Here is a 23,905-nt window from a genome sequence, read left to right on the forward strand (position 1 = left end):
AGGGCGCCTGTAGGTCAGAAATCGGACGCATGTGCTGTCTGGTTTAGAATTCATACTTTGCTTTTGTTAGATCACCTGTTATGTCTGCACCCCAATCCGTATATTGTCTGTCCTACAAGGTATGTAACATTAAGATTAGTGAGCTCCACAATGTCTACACATTTTCGTCAAGACTTTCTTTGGTTTTGTCTGCACTGAAAAAAAAGACTAGTAAGATTAAAATTTTTGCACACATTAGTTTTTCTAATTAAATCTTAATACTTTTTTAATGGGGAAAAAAATTACTGAGTGCACATTTAATACTATCCCAAGTAGATGACATAGACTTTGGGTGTTGGGTTCGCGGCAGCTAATTTTAGCTTATCGCGGCCCATTTGGCCTGTTTCACGACCGACCCACCGGCCCGCTTGGTTCTCCCAATGGCCAGTCCGCCCATGATCGGCCCCAAAGTGCGTCGGCCCACCGGGAAAACACCGGTATGCCAGATTACCAGTCCAGCCCTGGTATGATAAGCTGAAATGGGCTGACGCGTAATGCAGAACGGGCCACAAAACGGTCCTGCAATATGCCGAAGTATAAATCGTAAGTCATAAATCATAACCACTCATATGAGCTGGGGACTCCAGTCATATCAGTAACCTTATAAAAGGCCCCCTCAAGGGAGCTGCCATGTTACAATCACATCACCAGTCGAATACTACTCGCTTAATCTCAGTTACCGTCCAGTTATTGGAAACTTCACTCTTTCATGATTTCATTAATCATGGCTGACGATGAATAGTGAATTTCAACAATGGCATCTGCGACTGAAATCTATTGATTTTGAATTATGCTGCATCCGCGCTGCTAAGTTGGACAGTATGTCCAAGATGGCCCAAAAAGTATTGGGTGCAACTTTAAAGTGAGTGATTATATTTAACTTAACATTTCTGTGTATATACAGTGACTCGGTAAGATTGATTTTCCAACTTCCTAGTAGGAAAAGTGCAATGGAACGCCACTTTAAGTCGGAATTCCAACTGGAAAACTTGTATGAAAATGTTCAACTGGTGAGTGAGGTAAGACAAACATGTCGGCACCCAGGGAGATATACAAAGTAAGTGTAAACATTACATGTACAAACAAATGTTTGCAGAGACAGGTGTATAAAACAGTAAATGATTCTCTCTTTTGATAACCGTACACCTGTAGCACAAATGCTAGCATTGCAGATAGCTTATGACTATTGGGTTGCTAGGAGACGTCTCTGGTTACAGTCAAACACCCGCTAAGCTAACGGGAGCATTGCAGTTTTGTTTCCGTACGCGTCATCATCTTCTTGGCAATGGAATGCATTTGTGGTCGGAGATCGGAGATGTCAAGTAGGAATATTCAAAGACTTCCAGCATGTCAGATCAATGTCGGCCATCTTTGAAATGCTACCAGGAGTCTATTTCCAGTCAAGCCAGTGTAGCAACTATCTAATTGAATGGGGGGGGCACCAAAAATCTCAAAAACGGTTGGTCAAGTTTACAATCAAAGAATATATTTCAAATCAGTGATAAAATGTGATAATATTGGAATCATAAATTGTGCTTCTCTACCTCATATTACGCTAAAACACACAATTTTCCCGGCTTGTACAGCTAATGCACATGCACATTAGCGAGTTGATTGATAGGTGATGTCTGTACCTAAAAGGTGATTGGCTCTTTTACTTGTAAAAAAAAAAAGTGTTTTTTTTTTGTTAACTAGTTAAGTGCTCTTGGAAAAGATGCATAAGTCATTTTTTTGAAGACAGAGAGTGAGTCAGCTTCATGGATGAACTTGGGAAGTTTATTCCACCAGCGCGGTATGATGAATCTGAAAGTCCGGGAAAGTGTTTTGGTTCCTCTTTGTGTTGGTACAACAAGGTGACGTTCCTTAGCCGACCACAGGCTTCTGGAGGGCTTGTAGTTCTGCATTGATGATTTTAGGTATGTTGGAGCAGACCTAGTGACTGTTCTGTATGCCAGCATCAGAGTCTTGAATTTGATACGTGCATCAACCGGCAGCCAGTGGAGAGAGACAAAGAGTGGTGATGCGCTGTCTTTGGTTCATTAAAGACCAGACGTGCTGCTGCATTCTGGATCATTTGCAGAGGTCTAATTGCTCATGCAATGAGAGCATTACAGTAGTCCAGTCTAGTTATGACAAGTGACTGAACAAGCAGTTGTGTGACATGTTCAGAGGGGAGGGTCTTTTCTTACTGTAGTTGAACCCAGCTGCACGGTGATGTTGTGTTCAAAAGCAGGGTTGGCTGGAGAGACCAGGAGTTCGGTTTTGGCTGGTTTGAGTAGCAGGTGGTGGTCCTTCATCCAGGCCGAAATGTCTGCCAGGCAGGCAGAGATTCGAACAGTCACTGTGGTGTCGTTGGGCTAGAGTTGTGTGTCATCGCTCCTTGGTTGTGCATTCCAATTTCTCCCATTCATTTAAACAGAAGTGGCCCATCTCATCAAAATAGTCTCTGATATCCCACATCCGACTTGAATGGAAAGCAGCATTAGTTAGTGCACTGCTGAGAGGTGGCCACAGATGTGCCCGATTCTCTGAGCGAGAAAACCAAGCAACGTAGTGCACACAGCTCACATCAAGACTGCATTATTTTATTACAAAAGCACAATTTATTGAACTGGTTCATTCTTTGCAATAAAATAAATTGAATTCAATACAAGAAACCCTATTCATACATCAAAACCCTTAGGAAACATACTTTCAATGCAATGACATTTATTAATGCAATTATATTAACTGATATTATATAAATACACACACAGAGGCAATAGATTTCCGATACAGAAATAAATCCAGGCTGGAGGTAAGGCATAGTTGCTCCAGGTATCATTGAAAAACATACGAAGTTGCCATGATATATGACACTTGATATAATGCAATACTCTGATTGAAATAATAATGCACAGTTAATAACAGTTTACCAGTTTACATTCAAAATCAAGTCTCAATAAAAAAATTATTAAGTTGGTGAAAGTCTGTTTCAACATCTTATATATAAATGTGCAAATTAGGCTGTCTGTACTGTGGGGAGTGTATTTATTTTGCCCTTTCTACTGAAAAAGTATATATAATATAATAATAGTTATTACTGATTACTATTGCAACAACACATCATTGGTAGGGTAAAGCTAACCTGTCTCATGACGGTCCAATCCCAGCTCACGTTCCCTATTAGTGGGTGAACAATCCAAAGCATAGTGAATTCTGCTTCACAGTGTTAGGAAGAGCTGACATTGAAGGATCAAAAAGCGACATCGCTATGAATGCTTGGCCGCCACTTTTCTGACACCTCCTGCTTAAAACCAAAAAGCCAGAAGGATCGTGAGGCCCCACTTTTACGGTCTGTATTCATACTGAAAATCAAGATCAAGCAAGCTTTTGCCCTTCTGCTCCACGGGAGGTCTCTGTCCTCCTTGAGCTCGCCTTAGGACTGCGTTACCGTTTGACAGGTGTACTGCCCCAGTCAACCTCCCCACCTGCCACGGTCTCGCCTGTGCCGCCAGGGGCTCACCTCCCTGCCTCACCGGGTAAGTGAGGAGCTTGGTGTTATTTCTCCTGTTTGCACACATCTCTGACATTCAGGACATTCCAGTATCGCCTAGAGTACCAACATGATCACACGGGAAGTTGGCATGTTGTTTCAGAGAGTTCCAGTCCACTAGGATTGGCCGCATAATGCCGGCTCACAGACATGCAAAATGTCCTATCAGACATTTTTGCATTTGCGCCAGTGTGTTTCCCTTCCCCTGTGGCGCAACCGGAAGCATGTCGCGTCAGCAGTGTGGGAGAGCCGTGTTGGTATCCTGCGTTGAAACCAGGAAGTAATTGCATCCGCATGATCAAATTCCTTAAAACAACTTAAAACAACTCGCTTCACAACTCTCTTTTGTGCTGCTCTGTGGAAATTATACCCGGAAATGGAGCTCAAAAATGCACATACGCCAAACAACAGTTACCGCTTTGGCCACTGGGGGCAGTGTTTCAAATTTTGGTAAGCACAGACTGATTTTAGCTAAACTTACTCTTTCCGAATTCACTCTCTGATCCAACCTGAGTAAGGATACAATCGATAGAACCTGCGAATTTGGCCAGAACGGGGATTTGAAGGCAGTATAATTAAAGTACCTATTTGAAAGTGTGCCTACAGCTGGATTTCCATCCATTTATTATGGGATATTGCATAAAAACTGTCGGATGGAAACACCAAAATGCGAATAAAACCTTCAAAATACGCATTAAAAACGAATACACTCGCTTGAGGTGGATACATTTTTGTTCGATAAGGAGAAATGAGCATAAACTATGATGGAAACACATGTACTGAAAAAACTTGTAGTACATTTACATTTGGAAGACGCTTTTATCCAAAGTCAGTGCACTTATTACAGGGTCAATCCCCCCGGAGCAACCTGGAGTTAAGTGCCTTGCTCAAGGACACAGTGGTGGTGGCTGTGGGGATTGAACCAGCAACCTTCCGATTACCAGTTATGTGCTTTAGCCCACTACACCACCACCACTCCACTCCATACCACTCCACACCATTGTAGTAATACAGGATGCGTATCAAAAAAAGGAATGTGACTGAATAACTCTTTCATAACTGGACTAATCAGAGGACCAATCATCGCATCTGAAATGTTGCTCTGGTCATCCTGAAATAACGGTGTCTAGAAAATCCAAAGCCTGAAAAGAGTTTGCAGAGCAAAAGGTGGAAAACAAACTTGAACTGTACCGAAGAGCAGGTTTATTGACACTTTTGAAAAATACATTATAGATCCGCACGTGAAAGCCATTTGGAAGGAGGAACGCTCTCCCAGAACTGTTTGATGCGTTTTCAATCCCAGACATGACACATGTTCTTCTAGACTGTATTTGTCTCTATTTTATTCATAATAGAGTCACAGTGGCTACAATTGCTCCAAAAGTGGCGATTTTGTTCTTTTGAACACTTGAGATTCGTAACTTGGATGGAAACTTAGCTTATGATGCAAGACAGCTCACTAGATTATGGAACAGACCCTGTGAGCTAAACAAATAGTGCTCCTATGTGAGCTGCAATAAACAAATAACCCTCAGCTTAAGCTGAAATCCTGGAGCTAACTGTGTTACTCTCAAAAACTCCCAAAAGCACAGAATGTTTGCAAATGGGCAGCTACACAAGTGCATAATCAAACTGTCCCCTCTCCAAACCGTCTTTCTGTTCAGACCATGACGAGGACGGCATGCTGCTGTAGGGGTCCAGAAGAATCCGGACACAACGGACCATCAGGAAAACTAAAAAGACCATCAGGAGCCCGACAAAACACATGGCTGTGCTCTGTTCAATGTCAGGCACCAGCAGGAGCCCTGCTGTTGCTCCAGGGTCCAAGACAGGAGCCAGAGACTGCAGCTCGTACTCTATCAAAGGGCTTTTGGTCATCTTTACCGTTCCGAGATTAAATGCGTCCAGTGAGATCTCTTTAATATCTCAATTGCTTCTCCTAGGTCCCCTGCTTCTCAGATGTTTCCCCCTTGAGAAAAGGACCCCAGTATTCTCACATAGGCCTCCTCTAGAGTTTCATTTGTGTTCAAGATTGATCTGAACTGTGTTCAGATTTGCCAAGTCCCAAACGTCTGCAATTCAACTGTTATCTCAGTTTCTAAGATCCAAGATGACTTTTGTCCAGGATGATCTCTTTATTATTTCAGTTGTTTCTTCTAGATGGCAGTTAGATGAAATGGTTAGCCAAGTCCCAAAGTCTGCAAAACAAAATGAAACAGAAAAATATTTCTCATCAGACTACAAGACCAAATGAATGACAATTAAAATGTCTAAATTTGTGTCTACATTGTTTTAACTTGAGGCGAAACATCGATGACATAGGTAAGACCTAAATAAACCATTAGAGGTCGACCGATATATCGTCGAGGCTGATAAATTGGACCATATTCGGACTTTTTTTCATTATCATATTGGCAGATACGATTTTCCCGTTTGGCTCATTTGTTTCTTGAGAGCGCCGAAAATCGTCTGCTTGCATGTGAAGCATCTGAAACATGTAAACAACCAGTCATAGCTCGTTTTGTTGTTACGTGCCATCGTGTTACTACAATCAGTGGCGCCTGCCAGCTGTACGGCTCGGACTGAGCTGAGAAGTATTTACTCTCAGAATATTTCACCAATCATGAAATGTGTCCCATAATTCTGTTGGCTGTTTAAAAGAACTAGAAATGCCCAGTTTTCGAACAAATAATTATTTCGAGTTGGTTCGGGGTGGCTTTGGCTCAGCTGGTAGAGCGGGTTGGCCACTAATCACAGGGTTGGTGGTTTGAATCCTGGCTCACATGACTCCACATGCCGAAGTGTCCTTGGGCAAGACACTGAACCCCAAGTTGCTCCCAATGGCAGGCTAGCACCTTGCATGGCAGCTCTGCCGCCATTGGTGTGTATATGAATGTGTGTGTGTGTGAATGGGTGAATGAGTCACAGTGTAAAGAGCTTTGAATACAGATAAGGTTAAAAAGGCGCTATATAAGTGCAGACCATTTGCCATTCTTTTCAGTGAATTGGCCAAATGGGCTTGCATAATGGCCAGAATCGATTCGTGATTCAACACAATTCGTTCAGAGCGCTCTCTCACTGAATTCAGAGAACAAACAGCGCTTGATACAGTGGAACTTTTCCTACAATCAACTGAAACAAAAGGTTGTCTTTTTGAGAGGTAACTTTGAGAAACGGGACCGAGAACCCGACGGGTTTGGGGTCGGGATCGCAACAGTTTTTTAAGTAGGACTTGGAGATCGGGTTTGTATGAATGAAAAAATAAACAGGCATACCGAACTTACAGACACTGGGCCGTTCACACCATAGGCCTATGTGTTTTTGCAAGCGTCTGTTCTGTTTTCCATTGTTTAAACCATAGACTGTAAAAAGATGGCCGACACCCCTTCGCTCTTTCCATTGGTGAGAACTGAAGCCGCCAGTGTCCCGATATGGCGCTGACATCTTGGGACTTGAGTCTGCGCAGTTGCGATTTCGGGACCAGACCTGCGCAGTAGTGAGCAGGAAGTAAAGCCGCGAAATCAAGGCCCCGCCCTCACTCTCGCTGAATCAATCGCAAGCACACGCCCCTGCTTGACTTTTGACTTATGATGGTGTGAAATAATTAATTATAGAAATTTAGATATTACATTTAAAGCTCCAATCTCCTCAGTCCTCCGAAGATCCCGAAAAAAAAGTCAGTTGGTGCTTCAGTTTCTACTTCGCTCAGAGAACCTGTCAATCACAGCTGTCAATCATGATGTCACAGCACCGTTTTTATAGCATCAAATAACTAACTAAAAACAAACTTATTTTGAAAACAAACACTTGAAATTACATCAACGTGATAGAAACGACAGTAAATGACAGAAACTATCTTTGGAAAAAAGATCAATTTAATTGTTTAGTTGGTCTCACGTCCTGTGGGGAGGCGGGGTTTATGACCTATACTAGGACCAGTCACCGGAGGGCGATCGAGACGTTTTGGCTTCACTTTTGAGGGCTTGTGCGGCACACTTGGTTTAAACACATGCTGGACGTACGCCTTTGACGTTTGCACCGTGTCTCACATTTTCTTCAGCTGCTGTGCCTTGTTAAAACGGTGAATGTTTAGTGTTTCAGTACTGTTATGAATGTTGCCTATATGCTTACATAAAATACAGCCTATTGCAACAGTACTTGCTAGAAGTAGTTAGCGATTTCAGGTTTGGATTCGGCTTAAAATCTGACGGTATCGTTCAGGCCAGGAAGTGTCGGGCTACACAGTCTTTAGGAAGGGTCGGGTTTCATTTTAAGGCCCTTGCAAACCTCTACGATTTCTGTGCATACTCTCAGATTAAATCCTGCAGGTGCCCATGACTACAATAATAGACCGGTGTGCAACACAATCTCATTTAAATGGTCCGCATATCAGAGCCGCGGCAGACGCATTTGAGCTCATAATGTTAAAGTGCTCACCTGTTTCATTATCCCTCTCTCTCCTCATCAGTTCCCTGTAACTTCTAACTGCCTTGTCTAATGATAAAAAGGCAAATGTCAATACAAGTATGTGGCATGGGGGGGCGTGGTCGTGTGTCGGTCTGCGGGAGAGAGAGAGAGCGGTAAGGTTTGTCACCTGGTTTGTAATTATCTCTAACACCTGTGTCTTGTTGTAGTGATACGGAGAGAGACATTCACAAGTATCCAGTGGTTACCGTTGAGATACGATTCAGGGGGAAAAGGCATAGAGTCGAGGCCACGGTTAATTCCCGCCTCACCCATCCACTAATTCTGGGAACCAATTGGCCCGGTTTTAAAAATTTACTGAGGGTAATGTGTGTGGATGGGTCCTGCAGAGTAGTGGCGCGGGGTGTGGCGTGTGATACTATGGCTGGGGAGGCGGTGCCGGGGCCGTCAACGTCGGCTCCGCGTCAAGATGACGCAGATGAGGGTGTTTCCGCCCTCAGGGGCTTCCCTGAGGGGGATTTCCCTCTGGAGCAGTCGCGTGACGAGTCCCTGAGGCACAACTTCGACCAACAGCTCCAGCCCGGTGTTGCGCTCACATACCCGTACTTTTCTATTATCAAAGAGCGGTTGTATCGAGTGACGCAGGACACTCAAACCAAAGAGGTTACAACTCAGCTATTAGTACCGAAGAGCCGCCGGGAAACACTCTTCCAGGTGGCTCACTATAATCCAATGGCTGGCCACTTAGGTCACGAAAAGTCTTTGAAACGTATAATGGCCCATTTCTTTTGGCCGGACATTCACGGGAACGTTCGCAAGTGGTGTGCGGCGTGCCGGGAATGTCAGTTGGTGAACCCACCGGCCACCCCAAAAGCGCCATTGCGCCCGCTGCCTTTGATCGAGATCCCCGTCAACAGAATTGGAATGGATCTCGTCGGGCCATTAGAAAAGACTGCACGCGGACATCGCTTTGTGTTAGTTCTGGTGGACTATGCAACGCGATATCCGGAAGCAATGCCTCCACGCAACATCTCAGCACGCAGTGTTGCGGAGGCGCTCTTCAAAATTATCTCCTGAGTTTCCAAAGGAAATCCTCCCGGATCAAGGCACAACGTTCATGTCACGTACACTTCGCGAACTATATGAATTATTAGGCATTAAGTCGATTCGTACCAGCGTCTACCACCCGCAGACCGACACACGACCACGCCCCCCGTGTCACAAAGTAATATCATATACCATCTGCAAATATGTGCATATCTCATTTAAACAGATGTAATAAACAAACCTCACAAAACTTGAGCAGATCCAGCATCCTGTGGAGCGCTCATTTATTTACGTCTAAAGCACATATTCTATCAGCCTCTCCTCAGCAGTTCCCTGTCACTTTTAACTTTATTTTCTAATGATAAAAGGCAAATATCAATAATCTGATTCACAAATCATGACGGTCAGTCCGTGACAATCCAAGAAGGCGATCCACTTGTTAGAACTGGATCCGTTCAAGTTTTATGTGAAATTTGGTAAATATAGTGCTAAATAATGTTTATGTTATTTACTATATTAAATTGTGTGACATATCGGCATTGTATCGGCCACCCTGCGCTCTGGATAACTGAGAACTCCATTCAAGGAATATTCCAGGTTCAATACAAGTTAAAATCAACCAACAGCATTTGTGGCATAATGTTGATTACCACAAATATTTGTTTTCCTTTTCTTAAAAAAAAAAAAGCTAAAATCTGTGTTACAATGAGGCACTTACAATGGAAGTGAATGTGGCCAATTCTTGGAGGGTTTAAAAGCAGAAAAGTTGTTTAAATTGTCATTTTCACAATCGTTTTAGGCTTTGTTGAGATTAAATCATGATGGCAACAAAGTTATAAAATTGGATATAACTTATCTAAGGTATATGAGGTTAGTAAGTGAATTTATCACACAATAACACATATTATTTTGTTGCTATACGTTTGAAACAGTGTGTATTTTAACGATTACAGATTGGCCCCACTCACTTCTGACGAGTCAAAATAAATTTTGATGGTAATCAACATTATGCCACATATGCTGTTGATTGAACTGCTGCTTAACTTGAATTGAACCTGGAATATTCCTTGTAGGATGCTATGAGCATGCTATGATGCTTATAAGCTATGACAGAGGGATGACTTATCCAGATTCATCAACTTGGAAAATGTGACATCAGAAGTTTTCTTACCTCACAAGTAAATACGAGGAGAAATCAAGCAGGACACAGGATGTCCATGCAGGGAACCCAGATGTCAAAGTAAAACCATCAGAGGAAACTTTCTGCAAACTACACACAGCTGAGAGGTCCACATCATGTGCTGCACACAAACAGACGTTCCACTGCCGGTTTAAATAAACTCCAGCCAGACAGCAAGCATGCTGTGACATGCTTTTCTGTGGCTAATTGCTTGCATCATTTTCAGGTGTCCTCAGCAGCCAGGGAACACGTTGTCAGGGGTAAAGGAAGCTCGGACTGAGAAAATCTGCTATCCAGCTTTAATGTGACAGGAAACGGTGCCCTGTGAATAAAGGGAAAGACAGAATGGTAAAACTGGGTCCACGAGGATCTTAAAACATAGTGGTTCAATAATGGGCCACATAAAAGAGAACTAAATCAGACCACCTCCTCACTACATCAGATCAAGTGCTGAATAACTGTGATACTAAATTCTGCTCTATTAAAACTTCCTTCACGTTTGATATTAAAGAAACAGTTTGTAATGTTTTTGACAGGATGGTTTTCTCAACACTCACATAATTCCATCCCATTTTAATCATGAGATAAACAGTAAATACCGGCTCTGCACGTGCAATTCCCTTTCTTTACTTTATGAGGAAGGGATATGGATGCTGACAGCTCATTCCAATCCAAGAGACAGCTGTGGCTTCCTAAGACTAGTTAATAATAACGGTAAGACTTTATCAGACTATGCAGCCTGCGTAGGGCATAAAACTCCCTAATTGCAGCTGTTGGACCAGAAAGTCCAACGGCTGCAATTACTTACAAGTTATACATTATTCAAGGACCTGAAAGCAGTTGCGGAACATAGATGATGACTTTGCGCTCTTATCATACAACCCCCCCCACCCACCGGCCCCCCCATCAGATGATCTCCGCCCCCCCCCCCCCCTTGTAATAATGGTCCATCATTAATAGGTAACTATGCAGGAATTAATGCTGGACAAATGAGTAGTACTACATTAACACTTTAGTAACTACTATTAACTAATATGGAAACATGATTAACTAATCAGTAAGTAATAGTGAACTGATGATTGAGGTAGTTCACTGTTAGGTTATAAATAATTACTGAATTTGAATTGCCTCATTAAGAACTATTAACTAACTATTGTTCATTTTAAAATAACTACTAATGAATTACTGATCACAACATTAACATGCGTCTAAAATGTGAATGATTATGTTTTTTTGTGAACAAGATCATGAAATGGGCCTTCAGAGAAATATGCGCCTCACGTGCGTTCTTTGTGAAAATTAATTTATGATATGAATAAGCCATAGTTCCATAGCAGGAAACCGATGGAGTGCGTACTCCAGGTAGGGAAGGAGGTATTGCCCCAAGTGAAGGAGTTCAAGTACCTTGGGGTCTTGTTCACGAGTGAGGGGACAATGGAGCGGGAGGTTGGCCGGAGAATCGGGGCAGCAGGGGCGGTATTACACTCGCTCTATCGCACCGTTGTCACGAAAAGAGAGCTGAGCCGGAAGGCAAAGCTCTCGATCTACCGGTCAATTTTTGTTCCTACCCTCACCTATGGTCATGAAGGCTGGGTCATGACCAAAAGAACTAGGTCGCGAGTACAAGCGGCCGAAATGGGCTTCCTCAGAAGGGTGGCGGGCTTCTCCCTTAGAGATAGGGTGAGGAACTCAGTCATCTGAGAGGAGCTCGGAGTAGAGCCACTGCTCCTTTGCGTTGAAAGGAGTCAGTTGAGGTGGTTTGGGCATCTGGTAAGGATGCCCCCTGGCCGCCTCCCTAGGGAGGTGTTTCAGGCACGTCCAGCTGGGAGGAGGCCTCGGGGAAGACCCAGGACTAGGTGGAGAGATTACATCTCCACACTGGCCTGGGAACGCCTCGGTGTCCCCCAGTCAGAGCTGGTTAATGTGGCTTGGGATAGGGAAGTTTGGCGCCCCCTGCTGGAGCAGCTGCCCCCGCGACCTGACTTCGGATAAGCGGTTGAAGATGGATGGATGGATAAGACATAGATATTAGCTCTCAATGATGCAAATTAAATTCAGTAATTACTGATTACCTAACAGTGAACTACCTCAGTCATCAGTTCACTATTAATTACTGATTAGTTAATCATGTTTCCATATTAGTTAATAGTAGTTACTAAAGTGTTATTGTAATAGTACTCATTTGTCCTGCATTATATCCTGCATAGTTACCTATTAATGACGGACCATTATTATAAATTGTTACCATAATAACTATAGGGTTAACGGCAGGTCAGAGGACATCTATAAATCAACTTTAGAAAAGAAGAGGTCATATAGACAAAGCTCTGCCTTGTTAACAAATGGCCTGGAAGAACGTCAATAGGACCACTTGCAATTATAATTGCCGCGGTGTAGTACTGGGATCAGATGGCAATACCAAGTTATTTTGTAATGCAGTGAATGCCATGGTAGTGTATGATTACCATATGAAAGTGTATAAAAATGATGGTACTTAAACAGAACTGGAAGCTACTTTAACCCTTTATATACAAACTTCGGGTCTTTAGTGACCTGGGCCGGGACCTTGTTCCTCTCCCTTTAAGTCATACATTTTATACCCACATTTCTTTAGTATTCCTCAGCCTTTCTCGTCTGAATAGTAAAATAAAAATAAATAAATAAACATGCAACAAAATTGCAAACAAATCTATTTTTTATAACTTCCAAAATCCATTTTATACATGCTATTTGTTACTCAAGGTGGCGCTGATGTTTCATCGATTGACTTAATTTACATCTGACATTGTTATTTGATGAAGAAACAATGTGGAAGTAAACTATAGCAAGTTTAACACATGAACTGTATGATTTGGCTATTGTCATTTAGGCATTGAAATAATGCAATTTGTGCATCTATTTAGACTCAAAAATGGCATAATAAAATTTTAACCTAAAATGTTGATTTTGTTATTTAAAGAAATCAGTTGACACAATGTGTGTCAACTACCTCTATGTTGTTAACTCTATGAAAAAGAGATTAATAACTGATTTTAATGTGGAATGGTTACATAAAAATGTGCTTGTAACATTTAACCGTATAAAATAATGTTAGAATAACCTATTTCAGAAAGGTTGTAAAGATTGTTATAAAGTTAACAATCAAATGAAGTACATCCCATCATGGCACATCCCAAAGGAAATCATGTTTGTGCTGAAAAAAACACACAGATCAATACTAGAGCTGATCAATCCACTCACAAACAGCCGATAAATTATTGCATGCTGTTTATTCATTCGACTGTGAAACACCTCTAAAAATATATACTCATATCAGGTCAAATATCTCCACAATGTTTGCGGTCAACACAACCACTATAATATGCACATACTACTATCATATTGTATTACCAAGCTTAAAGCTGTTTTTGGTCACATAAACATCATACGGAGGTAGTGAATCATGCTTAGTGCAAACCTCAAACATATGCAATACTGTACAACTCAAAGTATGAATATAAGAGAGAAAAATTGGAAAAGTAGATTATAATATACACAATATATATTGGATGCAATTATCCTATAAAAAAGTGCACAAGACTGATTATAAGATAAGTATCTAAAAGACATCTTAATATAGTTTGGTAGAGATTTTCCAATGATTTAATAGAAGTGTGTGGTCCATTAAAGGACTGATATCTTAATAAACTTCAACAATATATTTATAATGCATATAGGCTTCATAGAGAATCCTAACCAGTCGGTTTTGTCTAAAGAAATTATAATAGTCATGCATGTTTTTTTTCTTCAGTACTATTCCTCTATAATGATATGGAAATTATGCAAACAGTCTACAATACTTAAAATATGTTCATAAAATAAAAACGTCACATACCCATAGCAGGTCACGGTCTGGAGTGCGTGCACAGCGCGTGCAGGACTGTTGAGAATCCCTTGCGCGCACTATCATCCCCTAGACTTTCTCGGGATCTGATTGGCTTGTTCAGAGCGTGCGGGGCAGACATCGGCCCAGAGGGATATGAAAACATGCAGGGGAGAGACATTGCCCGGGGCTAGTTGCTGTCAGGTTAGATTTAGTTCTGTAAGGCAATTTCTGGATAGACACAAACCTTAAAGTCTTGACCACAAAAGAAATATTGAACATTTACTGGACAAGGAAAAAAGATGCACGTTGACACCATTGGTGGCCATATTGTCACACTTTGTGCAAGTTGTCACAATGGGAACCTGCTGTTGAATGACACTGATTTGAGAAGAATAACTTTATTGAATATCTAAAAATAGGTCTACTTAAGTGTTGAGGTCTGCGTGTGCAGATCTGGATTTTGTTTGGATTGCCAGTAATGTCTGGTGATACTAATATACAGTGCTGGGTAGTAATGGATTACATGTAGTAAGATTTATGTAATCAGATTACAAAAACCAAGTACTTGTAATTGGATTGAATTACATTTTAAAATACTTTTAATCATAATACAGTTACTTTTTTATAGATTACATGATTGCCTATCATATAACAAGACAAAGGCAGTAAATTAATAATGTATTGGTCATTCTAACCATTCTCTTGTTTCAATCTTTTACATTTTTCATTCTAAATCAGCACACCGCTGATACTGTATATACATTCTGTATATATATATATATATATATGAGCAGTGAAGAAATGGGTGAAGATCAGTATTCGGGAGAGGGCTCCCTCTGGTGGTTGGTAGAATGGGTAACAACCTCAGATGCTGGGCGATTAGGATGAGCTTGGTGGAACTCTTGGATCAGGGACGGGTCCAGTATGTCCTTGGCAGCTACCAACGATCTCTCCTCTGGACTGTAGCCTTCCCAGTCCACCAAGTATTGCATTTGGCTCCCTAGTCGCCTTGAGTCCATGATCTCTCTGACCATATATGCAGGTGCTCCATCAACCTCCAATGGAGGCGGAGGCTCATGATTCCAGGGCCAGATGCTGGGTGGACTGGTTTCAGCAAGGAAGGAGAGATGGAGTAGTTAGCAGGAAGCTCTAATCGGTAAGTAACTGGGGTTATTTGAGGGATAATTCTGAATGGACCCACATACCTTGGACTGAGCTTCCTACAGGGTAGTCACAGCTTGAGATCCCTTGTGGATAACCCTCTGTCCAGGCTGATAGTTGGGATGAGGGCACCTCCGCCGGTCAGCCTTAAAGCATTACGCTCGGACCGCTCACTGTAGCCGGACCTGTGCACTGTCCCACACCCTCTCGCTCCACCTAATCTAATTGTTCACCACTGGCACTGTAGATGGTTCTCCTGACCAAGGGAACATCAGGGGTTGGTAGCCCAGCAGGCATTGGAAGGGGGTTTGTCCCATAGAGGTATGGGTGAGGGAATTCTGTGCATATTTGGCCCAGGGCAAGAAGTCTCTCCACTTTTCCTGTTCACGGCTTCAGTAGCTCCGAAGATATCTGCCAATCTCCTGGTTTAAATGTTCCACTTGTCCATTGGCTTGGGGCTGATAGCCTGAGGTGAGACACACATTGATGTCCAGTTGCTTATAGAAGCATGAACTGTGAACCTCGATCAGACATGATGTCTTCTGGTAACCCATAGACTCTGAATACGTGAAATAGAGCGGTAGTGGTTTCCATAGCCATGGGTAAACCCTTGAGAGGGACAAGTCTACATGATTTTGAGAATCAGTCGATAATTACCAGTATGGTGGTGTATCCGTTGGAGTTTGGCATGTCGGTGATGAAATCAATGGACAGGTGGGACCATGGTCTTTGGGGTATTAGTGGTTGGAGTAATCCCGTGGGCAGTTCCCTGGGGTTCTTAGATTGTGCACACATTTGACAAGACTTCACATATTTAGTAACATCACAAATCACAGATGGCCACCAGAAGGAATTATGTACCAGTGATTGTTCTTTGGATGCCAGGGTGTCCTGTGCTCAGTGAAGTGTGGACCCATTGGATAGTTCTCAGACGTAGAGCTTGTGGTACAAAGTGCTTGGTTGGGGGCAGTCAGGTGGTGACGGTTCGTGCTGTTGTGCTCGTTGTATTTTTTCCATGATATCCTAACTAATGATGGCAGATGGAAGGATTAATCCAGGATATGGTTGGATGTGGGATGGATCATGCTTGAGTGAAAGTGCATCTGCTTTGCTATTCTTGCTGCCAGGGTGGTAAGTGACGGTAAAATTAAACCTGGTGAAGAACAATGACCATCGGGCTTGATGTGGATTCAGTCTCTTGGCTGCCTTGATGTATTCAATATTCTTGTAATCAGTGATAACGATCTTGTGAATGGGTGGACTGCCCCCTTTAACCAGTGACGCCACTCTTCGAGTGCTGCCATCATGAAAGTAATTCCTTGGGCACAACTTGCATTGATTTGGGTGATTCAGTGGATGCCTGTGCCTGTACTGAGATTGTAGACATAGAAGCGGAGTGAAACTGGGGCCGTGGAGCATTACGAAGCAGATTATCCTAATAGCCATGGTAATGAATTCAGACAGAGTTGAATCCTCACACTTGCATGTCAGCTCAGCCTTGAGTTCTTGGTGAAGCCCCTTGTGGAAAACTGTTTTCAGAGTGACATTGTTCTACCCACTTTGGGCCGCTAGTGTCCTGAACAGAATTTCCTAGTCTGCTGCAGTTAGATGGCCCTGGCATAAATTAAGCAGCTGAACAGAGATATCTTGACCACCCGCTGGATACTCGAAGACTTTGTGGATCTGTTGAATAAAGTAGTCAAACGAGGTCTGGATTTGAGATCTGACATTTGGCAACATTTCTCCTTTTGTGTTCCTCACAATTATCCATATAATATTATGAGTTTTGTGTCAGTAAATAAACAGAATTTTTTGGCATACATCAATATCATCAATATTCAGAATGTAGGATTAAAGCTATGTGACAAAGGCCTGTTGTATAGGGTGTCCAAACCATTTGTACAGAACATTAAGCATTAAAGAAACATCTCGGGAGGTGCTTGAGGTGCAAATGTACAAGAGAACATACGAGAACAGACACTTACAGGTTCATACAGCAGTCGGTGAGGACATCAGTCAATCCCCTGTGAGAGAGAGATTTCTGACACAACAGTGAGAGAGTCGGCAGATCAGCACATCTTTGTCATACAAGCCCTTAATAAGGCAATTATGTTCTTGATTAAAACGACAACTCTGACCTAATTTTCCACAGGAAAAAGATCACTTCATGTTCTAGATTTATGCCAAAGAATACACAAGGGATATAAGACCTCTTACTTCAGGTATATTTGGAATAATGTCATATTCACACTGCCAAAGGATTGATTCTTTGTCAGTTATGACCTGATTTGAGAAGACATTTTTGATTTAGAAAAAAAGACTGCCTTAAAATGAATGAATGAATATCTGGGAGTTTTGTTTTGACTATAAGTGTAAAGCAATAGTGTAGTATAATATATCATGGCACAGTATAGTTAAGTTGTAGTATAGTAAGACATAGTAGTAGTAGTACAGTATACCATGTTATAGTATAGTAAAATAGTTGAATAGTAGTTTAGAGTTTAGTACAGCATGGTATGGTATAGTACAGTAGTAGTATAGTATGGTATAGTAAAGTAGTAGTGTAGTACAGTATTTATCATACAGATTAGTATAGCACAGTAGTAGTATAGTATAGTATGGCTTATTAAAGTAGTAGTATAGTATGGTATTGTATAGTATAGTATGGCATAATATAGTAGGTCCATGGTACATCATGGCACAGTATGGTGTTGTAAAATAAAAGAGAATAGTGAAGCATTGTATAGTACAGTAGTAGTATAGTATAGTATGGTATATTAAAGTAGTAATGTAGTATAGTATGTATCATACAGTTTAGTATATCACAGTAGTAGTATGGTCTAGTATGAAATATTAAAGTAGTAGTATAGTATAGTATAGTATAGTATAGTATAGTATAGTATAGTACCATAGTATAGCCTAGTATGGTATAGTAAAATAATAATGTAGTATATTATGTATCATACAATTTAGTATAGCACAGTAGTAGTATAGTCTAGTATGGTATATTAATGTAGTAGTATAGTATGTATCATACAGTATAGTATAGCAAAGAAGTAGTACAGCATAGCATGACATAGTAAAGTAGTAGCATAGTATAGTATAGTATAGTAAAGTAGTTGCAAAGTATAGTATAGTATAGTGAAGCATGGTATAGTATAGTAGTGATATAGTATAGTATGGTATAGTAAAGTAGTAGTGTAGTACAGTATTTATCATACAGATTATTATAGCACAGTAGTAGTATAGTATGGCTTATTAAAGTAGTAGTATAGTATGGTATTTTATAGTATAGTATGGCATAATATAGTAGGTCCATGGTTTAGCACGGCACTGTATGATGTAGTAAATTAAAAGTGTAGTATAGTGAAACATTGTATAGTACAGTAGTAGTATAGTATGGTATAGTAAAGTAGTAGTGTAGTACAGTATGTATCATACAGTTTAGTATAGCACATTAAAGTATGGCTTATTAAAGTAATAGTATAGTATGGTATTGTTTAGTATAGTATGGCATAATATAGTAGGTCCGTGGTACAGCACAGCACTGTATGATGTAGTAAAATTAAAGTGTAGTATAGTGAAACATTGTATAGTACAGTAGTAGTATAGCATAGTATGGTATAGTAAAATAGTAATGTAGTATATTATGTATCATACAATTTAGTATAGCACAGTAGTAGTATAGTCTAGTATGGTATATTAAAGTAGTAGTATGGTATGGTATCGTGTAGTATATTATAGCAAAAAAATAGCACAGCATAGCATGAAATAGTATGATATTGTATAGTAAAGTAGTAGCATAGTATAGTATAGTAAAGGATAGTATAGTATAGTATAGTATAGTATAGTATAGTATAGTATAGTAAGCCCATGGTACAGCATGACACAGTGTGGTGTATTAAAGTAAAAGTGTAGTATAGAGAAGCATGGTATAGTATAGTAGTGATATAGTATAGTATGGTATAGTAAAGTAGTAGTGTAGTACAGTATGTATAATCCTGTTTAGTATAGCACAGTAGTAGTATAGTCTAGTATCATGTAGTATATAATAGCAAAGAAGTAGCACAGCATAAGATGAAATAGTATGATATTGCATAGTATAGTATAGTATAGTATAGTATAGTATAGTATAGTATAGTAGGCCCATGGTACAGCATGACACAATATGGTGTATTAAAGTAAAAGTGTAGTATAGAGAAGCATGGTATAGTATAGTAGTGATATAGTATAGTATGGTATAGTATAGTAGTAGTGTAGTACAGTATGTATCATACTGTTTAGTATAGCACAGGCACAGTAGTAGTATAGTCTAGTATGGTATATTAAAGTAGTAGTACAGTATGGTATCGTGTAGTATATTATAGCAAAAAAATAGCACAGCATAGCATGATATAGTATGTTATTGAATAGTAAAGTGGTGGAATAGTATAGTGTATGTATAGAATAGTATGGTATGGCATGGCATGGCACATTATAGTAGTTAGTATAGTGTATAATGGTATAGTACAGAATAGTATAGTTTAGTATAGCAGGGTTTAGTATGGTATGGTAAAGTAGTAGTGTAATATAGTATAGTGTTAGTATAGTGAAGCATAGTATGTATAGCATAGTAGAGTGATATATTCCATGCAAATAATTTTGGCCACTTTGATGTAGCATTTATTTGTGAAATTTTAATTATCATCTTTTTGCTAATTTTGACTTTGTCCAAAGAAGAATAGGAAAAGATTTGTAAAGTCTCAGAAGAAAGTGTGAATGATTTTTGCCCACGTAAGGCTCAGTGTCATGAATATACGACTGCCTACATTTTCATATTAACACATACTCAGTATTCATGGGGTGTTTCCTGTCGGTCCAGGGGGTACCTGCGAATGACAAGGAGCTTACGCCCCACACTCATCGCCACTGCATTAGTGTACAAAATGGTCTGTGTAAATGTCCCTGAACTTTGAAAACATGCATACTACTCTCTCTAGAGTCTGTCTGGAGAAATGCAGCTGTGCTGATAACTCCAGTAGGAAGAGAAGTGAAATTACATTTGGCTTACTTAGATATCACAATGCAAATCCTTCCAAAGCAGCTTTCCAAATGATTATTTGCCCACAGTGATCAAGTCAAAGACGTCAATGGGACAAACTTCATGAGATGTCTATGTCAGATGAGAACTTTGGATTGAACCTCAGCAGGGAAAGCCTTCCTCCAGAGACTGGGAATAAATATATATATATGTACACTGTCCAGCAACGCCATTTCAACAATAAATGTATGTTTATTTAAATAGAAAAATATGCATAAACATCCAAAATAAGAGACAAAATCTTGGTCACTGTTTTGCATGTGAGTCATGTGACAAAATCTAAATCAGCCCTCATTTGCATGTAACCATGGGAAGAGTACATGACTCACCTATTTACTTCTCTGACAATAACACATCTTTAAAACCTCTGATGTCTTTATATAGTTTCACATTCAATGCTTTTATGAAGAAGGAAATTATATATTTAATTTATATATATCTATATATTGTCATGACCGAAAGAACTAGGTCGCGAGTACAAGCGGCCGAAATGGGCTTCCTCAGAAGGGTGGCGGGCTTCTCCCTTAGAGATAGGCGTGAGGAGCTCAGTCATCCGTGAGGAGCTCGGAGTAGAGCCGCTGCTCCTTTGCGTCGAAAGGAGTCAGTTGAGGTGGTTTGGGCATCTGGTAAGGATGCCCCCTGGGCGCCTCCCTAGGGAGGTGTTTCAGGCACGTCCAGCTGGGAGGAGGCCTCGGGGAAGACCCAGGATTAGGTGGAGAGATTACATCTCCACACTGGCCTGGGAACGCCTCGGGGTCCCCCAGTCAGAGCTGGTTAATGTGGCTCGGGATAGGGAAGTTTGGGGCCCCGTACTGGAGCAGCTGCCCCCGCGACCCGACTTCGGATAAGCGGCTGAAGATGGATGGATGGATATCTATATATTTTTTTTTTTTTGTGGTAAACAACATTCGTATTGGATCCCATTATTGGTAGCCATTTTCTTTTATAGATTTTCCAACAACACTTTACAATAAGCATCTATTCATGAATGATAATTAATGCATTATTATAAAACTGTTTTGTGCTGAAGTAAATATAGTACTTTATACATTGAATAAGTTCGTTTAAGCATGAACTTGTTAATTGTACATTTGTACTCAATTCAAACATGTGAAAATGAATCCTCGAGGTTATAAGTAAATATTATTCATGATTGTTTGTTATCTTTACAATGCGTCATAATGTATCAGTCCCAAAGCAGAAAACCTCGTCATATTAATGAGCTAATTTGCATACATTTCACAGGTTAATTATGTGAGTCAATTTGACTTAACTTCAAGTGGCTTGAATAATTAATGAGCTTGCATCATTGTTTGTGTTTTCTTGTTTTGTGAAGTCTGAAGTTAATTTCCTACTCAAAATTACCGATTAGAGATCAAAATAAAATGAATCTGTTGATCTTTAGCATCATCATGTCACATGCACTAAGTGTTGAGGTCTGCGTGCCATTAATGCATGGAAATGTTGTCTGCTACACTGCATAGCATGCATTAAGCTTCCCTTGTGGAAGGCGTTCATATGTCATGTGGTACATGGATAAACATGTAAATATGAAACATTCTAATCACAAGTTTCATGTACATTTGTTAGAGAAATGAACGTTATGTTTACTCACGCACATTCAACAATATTATGTCAGGATGTTCAGTAGATTTGACTTAATTTTATGCCATTGAAATTAAGTTTAAAAAAGTGTTTTCCATAACAATCCCATTTAATTTATGAATTTTGACTTTAGGTTAAAAGCACAATTTTAAATGTAGAATTTTGTCCTCTTAACAATTGGAGTCAATGTCGGGAAGCTTAATCAGCAGTTAGACCTCATTTCCTGTCTGCTACAGGAAACAGTCAGGTCATGGAAGGTCATGGAAGGTCATGGAAGGTTGGATCACATATTTCCTCTTGGATATTCCTGATGTTTTTCCTTAGCTGTTTCACTGAGTCACAAATTCCCCAGGGAAGCTTTTTAGAGACTATCTACCTGACAAACATATATATATATATATATTAATGTGTACTATATATCACATATCATCACATGTATAGGGGTCAACATGTGTTATAGTGTTTATTTAGTGTCATTTTCAATAGCCTTTCTGTAATTAAGTTTTAACCTATCCTACAAAACTACTGGTCTACCCTAAAATTCACTTATTGTGACAACTAACCCCAAACTATGTAAAACAAAATCATAAATCATCAGTCATACATCGACATCCCTAATTATAATGAATTCCAAGTGTCATAAGTCACCAGCAATTACACAACAAATTTGACATTACTTTTTTCACACAGTATTTTTGGTGGAGTGGTCTAAAGCACATAACTGGTAATCTGGTAATCGGAAGGTTGCTGGTTCGAGCCGCACAATCACCACCATTGTGTCCTTGAGCAAGGCACTTAACTCCAGGTTGCTCCGGGGGGATTGTCCCTGTAATAAGTGCACTGTAAGTCGCTTTGGATAAAAGCATCAGCCAAATGCATACATGTAAATGTAAGTATAAAAGGGAATTTATATCTAAAATATAAAGATATACACTTTTGAAAAGGGGTCCCTCTCGCAAGGGGATCATCGTCTTTGGGGGTCCTTGGTATCAAAAAGTTTGAAAACCCCTCATCTACAGCATATGCTATTTTAGAGAGTTTTCCCTTGCCCCTGTTGCTTTTGGTTAACTCACTTTTCTCTGTTTACTTTCATGTTCTGTAAAGCAGTTTTGGAGCTATATGTATCGTAAAGGGCGCTAAACATAAACATAGGTGAATTGGAAAAAACTAAAATGATATCACAGAAAAAGGAGAAATCATAATACAAATTTTCTGATGTTTCCCTAAATATTTTCCTGTTAATTAACTGTATATTTTGTGTATCAGTGAAACTGGTCAATAGCTTTTCTGTAGTCAAGATTTAAGCTTTGTGTCAAGGGTGTTTCTTCAACTTTCATGTCCTAGCGGTTGATTTTTCATCAAAACAAACAGATTTCATTTTTTTCCATTTTTGTTATGAGAAGGCCACATTAAAACTTTCATCGTTCATTTCTGGTACTTTTTAAATACATTTATGTACAGTATATTATTGATTTCGCCTTGTACCAGATACAGACTTTCAATAATAAACTCATTATAAAAATACTAATTATTGCATGTTTAAAACTATTTATCTAAAATAAATAACTAACTAAATGAGTGAAATAAATATACAAATTCAGTATTTAATATTTCAGAAATTATGATTGTCCCACAGTTGTGCCGTCATTTCCACCACATCAAACAATTGTGCCCCTAATAAAGTTTTTCAAAAGTTAGTGTACTTATTAATCATGTGGTCAAAAGTGTCATTGAAGAGCATGTTTGAGATGAAATATGAAGTGATGTTAAAACAAAACCAAAAAAATAAAAAATCAAGGAAAATATCACTTTATATTTGGCATCATAAAATCCTGTCATTTAGCCAAATAAATGTAAAAATATTATTTAATTGTGTGTGTTTATGATACATAAAATCTTAGCAATTAAATTAGCCATAGCGAGACAAAAGAGTATGATTATTTTATTCCAAAAACGTAAAAACATTAA

Source organism: Xyrauchen texanus, chromosome 6 (genome assembly GCF_025860055.1).
Source record: "Xyrauchen texanus isolate HMW12.3.18 chromosome 6, RBS_HiC_50CHRs, whole genome shotgun sequence".
NCBI lineage: Eukaryota > Metazoa > Chordata > Actinopteri > Cypriniformes > Catostomidae > Xyrauchen > Xyrauchen texanus.